This window comes from Schistocerca americana, chromosome 6 (assembly GCF_021461395.2).
Source record: "Schistocerca americana isolate TAMUIC-IGC-003095 chromosome 6, iqSchAmer2.1, whole genome shotgun sequence".
NCBI lineage: Eukaryota > Metazoa > Arthropoda > Insecta > Orthoptera > Acrididae > Schistocerca > Schistocerca americana.
This window is the reverse complement of record NC_060124.1, coordinates 377054189-377059368: the sequence shown is the minus strand read 5'-3', so window position 1 is coordinate 377059368 and position 5180 is coordinate 377054189.

The window sequence follows — 5180 nt, the reverse complement described above, 5'->3', positions numbered from 1 at the left end:
TGAAGACACTAAACTAACAGCCTTCTTAAGTTTTTGAATGAAGGATATAAGTAAGTAATATATCCAAAAACAATTAAGTTTTACATTTTGCTGTAAGAAACTCATTTTGAATCTTTCATTTTATTATTATTTTGTACATGTGTGACCTTTTTGTGTCCTCTTCCCAGTTTGACAAGTATATCTGGTTTACTTAATGAGGATATTTATGGTTACAAACAAATAAAAAGAAAAAAACATGTGGTGACAATGCAACCTGCAAACAAAGATCATCTTCCAAAACTTTACGAGCCTAGGAAGTAAGCACAATGATTTGGACATAATAGCATGTTTTAATAAACCAGATGTTTCAGTTATTACTGAGCACTGGTATACCAAAAAAGAACCTTATTATGCACCAATTAACAAAAAATTTCTGCTCGTCTTTCAGTAGGGATATCAAACCTTATGGTGATGTTGCAAAAGTGCCAATAGTTGGTGCTCAATTCCTTACATGTTGAAGGTGTTACTGAACTTTCTGCGATAAGCTATAGATGGGAAAGCTAATCTCTATCAATTGCTTGTAGAGAGAGATAGTAAATACTCTGGGAAAACGGCTGGGTAATAATGCTGATAATTGTTCACAGTTTAATAAAACCTTATCTAACACAAATCAGTTTTCACTCTTAAGAATGGCGAGTGGCATACACTGATCTAAAATTACTGATATGTAATACAGGGTACCCAGGACTTTGTACTGGGATACTTTCTTTTGTCAATTTATGTAAATGACAAAATACTGCTCCCCAAATTCAAGGATAGTTCTGTATGCTGATGCTACATCCATTGCATGCAAGTGTAAAGGTCATGAGCAACTACAAAAACTATGAAACTGTATTACAAATGAAATAATTCAGTATTTCTATGAAAGTCATCTCATTGTCAGCACAAGATAGCAGCAGTAATGGATTTTCACCCCACAAGACAGATTTTGAAATTCAGTTGTGCACTGGAATTGATATTGTCATCAAAGAAAACAACTGCTTGGTTACAGTTAAACTTTCTATATTTAACATGTTATAACATGGAAACTAATTACTGTACAAGAACACAACTTGGTAGCATTAATGTCAAGGACATGAGCAAGAGAAATAATGTAGAATCAATTCAATTGAAACACTTTTAATGTTTCCAGAATGAGAAACATCCCCCAGGCTGTGGCTAAGCCATGTCTCCGCTATATCCTTTCTTTCAGGAGTGCTAGTTCTGCAAGGTTCGCAGGAGAGCTTCTGTAAAGTTTGGAAGGTAGGAGACGAGATACTGGCAGAAGTAAAGCTGTGAGTACCGAGCGTGAGTCGTTCTTCGGTAGCTCAGATGGTAGAGCACTTGCTCGCGAAAGGCAAAGGTCCCGAGTTCGAGTCTCGGTCAGGCACACAGTTTTAATCTGCCAGGAAGTTTCACTTTTAATGTGCTGCTACAGTACACCACACCAGTACCATTACTGGTGACGGCGATGGAGGCTGCTATGAAAAGCTTGCGATTTTATTCAAATCTGATGTGGCAAGTTAACAAAACTTTTTATCCATGTGAGTAAAATTATTGTGTAAAATTGATAGCGCAGCTTCTTACAGAAGTCTTTTCAGAGCCCTTCGGAGTCTTTCACTTACATGTCGACATATTTACTCCCTAATAGTATTTGTTGTTCATAATAGGGGTAATTTTACTCTGTTCAGTGAAATGAACTTGCAAAATACTGGAAGTAAAAACAATGTCCATGTAGACTATACATCCCTGCCTACGATTCAGAATGGAATATCACATTCTGATTGAAAGTGTTTAACAGATTGCTGCTAGACATCAGGCAGAAAACTGAAAATCCTAAGGTAATAAAAAAATACAAAGTAAAAAAAATATTTTATAAGCTCCTCCTTCTATAACTATAATTGAGCATAATGTTTCGACTCACGAATGCAATTGCTAGTTAATGTTAACACTAAGTTTCAAATTAACAGGATTTTAATGTTACCATTATATGAACAGCTGACAGTACTCATTGTAAAATTATTAAATGACTTGTACAAAGTATGAGAGAAAAACAGCACTTAAAAAAAAAAACAACCTTTCTAGCTTTCAGGGTTGTTACTTCCTTCCTCTGGGAAGATGAATATAGTTTGTGACTGGAAATGAGGGGAAGATCACTTACACCACCCGTATAGAACAATTATGTGACACATTCATGAGTACTGCTCCAATGTTTGAGATCCAGGTCAGATTTAAGCAACACATTGAAGCTACTCAGAGTCTGGATGCTATATAGGTTACCAGTAGTTTCAAACTATGTGTGAGTATAATGAGAATCCCTGGAGGGAAAATAATGTTCTTTTTGTACAACACTATTGAGAAAATTTAGAAGGCATGAGAAATCTGGGTTCGGATGGTAGATAGCCTTTCTTCCCTCTCTCTGTTTGCGAGTGGAACAGGAAAGAAAATGATTTGTAGTGGTACAAGGTACCCTCCACCAGGTACCATTTGGTTGCTTGTGTAGTATGTATGTACATCAAAATACGGAAGAAAATTGTGACTGCCTACTACATTAAGAAGTAATAGTTGAACTAACCTAAGCTTTGTGATTTACTTCAAATGTTTTGTCCCACTGATACACACTGACAATCAGTGACTTGCATCTATAGCAGTCTTACAATTTGGAGATGTCAGTAGGCTTACTGCTTGGATCTATTAATATTCCCTCATTCAGCTCTTTTTATCTTAAGATCACACAAACTGGATTTTTGAGAAACTACATACAGGGAGATGTGATTGGCATATAGCTGTTTGTTTACAGAAAAACAGCGATCAAAATTTAAGCATATAGGCAACACACACTGGGCAAGAGTGCATATCTGGGCTAGAGCACTATACTGGATTTCGCCCCCTTCCCCCCCTTTCCCTAGAAACCTTGGCTGGAGTAATAACTATTTGTAGCATAGTCTGAGGTCTACATTAGGTTGAAAAGCGATAATTTCGTCGACAGTTGTGGAACACAGCGAATGAGAAATAACGGTTGTGAAAACAGACAGACGTGTGGCTTTGCCTAATATTTGTTTGCGGCGTATTTAAATACACTTTCCCACATTTAATGCATTTCTCATAATAAAAAAATAAAACTACTGGGTCATCCCCAAAAAACATATATTAGAAAATGAACAATCATCCGACGTGTTTTGATGCATATTATTTACAGATATCGTACGCAAACTGGAAAAATTCAATGGGCGTTCCACTACGTATCCTTTACCATATTTGATTTGTTTTTCCGCATTTGCTACTGCTGGTATGGGTTCAAAGACAAATTCGTGCTGCAAACGAGTCAGTGGTAGTTAGCCTACATTGGTAAGCTGCAGTTAATGCGTTAAAAACATTTATACACATTGTCCTCAATGCGTAATATGTGTTATGCTATAAATCACTCTGCCTTTCGACCAATAATTTGTTATCAATTGGCTTCAATCAATCACGTAAGACTGTAATGTGTAACTTTGACTACGCTGCGGATTATTATGTCACCATAATCCAGATTATTCGCATTCAAACCTTCTTTCTACATTTAATTCTGTTAATGGAAGCTTCATTCAAATAATCTGGATTGATTTGACGTTCCAAAACAATAGGTGATGGCAAGTCTGCACAAACGCTGTGGCCAACGTGTGACGTCACTTACGTCAACAGAGTTGTTTACAGGTCTAGTCACCAGGCAGCGCTGTCACGCTTTCAGCCTTACTGTTGACGTCATGATGCGATTCCTCGGGGCCCGCGAGACGCACGTTTAAATCACAGGCGGCCGTGGTTAAATCTGTCCAACAAATGATCTCTGACAAATTCTGACCTCATTGATCAAAGCTGACGAGTTGTATCCTGTTCTTCAGTAGTCCCAAAAAGCTAGTGTACTATGCTTACTTTCATTCCACAAGTCAACTTATTTTCTGGGATAATTTATTAAGCCGAGCTAAAGTTTTCTGAGCCCAAAAACCTGTAATACTAATTATTTGTGGTGTGAACTCAAGGACGTCCTGCCAAGGGCTTTTTAAGGAACTAGGGATGCTAACTACTGCTTCCCAATATATTTATTCCTTAATGAAATGTATCATTAAAAATATATCTTTTTTCTTAAACAGACGGCTCAGTGCACGGCCTCAATACAAGAAATAAGACTAACTTTCTCAAAGATTTAAACCACTTACTTTTGTTCAGAAACGCGTCCACTCTTCATCAGTACACATTTTCAATAACATGCCAACACCCACAAAAAGTTAAGGTAATAGAGTGCTGTTTGAAAAGACTCCAAGTGATTTATTCGTGACCAGTTCCTTCTACTCCATTGATGAATTTCTTAGGAGAACTGACTGATGTATGTATGTCATTGATAATATCACATGAAGTGAATACTCCATAGAATGTGAGTTCTCTACAAATTTTGTGCGGTCATTCGATCGTTGTGTACAAGTGCTATAAAATGTTTTGTATTTTTTTTTTTAATTTGATGACATGTGGTTACATCAGCCTAAGCATTATCATGTGCACCTAGGTCTATGGAACATTTAATGTTTGGTGGCAAATTCTATATCTTCTGAAATGTAGATAAGCTTAAGATTTTTGTTTTGATCGATTCCACATTCACAACGACAATTTTATTTGGGATCTGTGGAAGGTAATATAGCATATCTGTTGTTATTTTGTAAATATTTATTGTGGATTTTTGTTTTCTGACATGTCTCATATCCCAGAGGATCTACTCACTATGGATCACTTGGCATGAAAAATACATCTTATCTACGCCCATCTGACGTGTATCTGTAATTTTAAAATTTGCTATGCACACACAGACATGAAAAACCTGACTGAACGAACAACTGACTCAAACACGTTCTAGCGCCAAATTTGCGGCGATTTCCTGTCCACACGCCCGAACTTGTCTCCGCAGATGTGATTTGAACCCACAGCTTACAGTAATTTCACCCAAACCACCAACTTCAACTTCCAGGTTTGGGTACATTTCATATTTACGCAAATCTGGTCACATGCAACGTTCTGTCTGCGCAAAAGTGATGTTTGCAGAACTGATTGTTGCGTGTTGGACAAGGATTACTTCGGCAGCGATTCCGCCACAGTTCTGCTCCCAACAGCATATCTGTGGAAGCTCTAGGTTG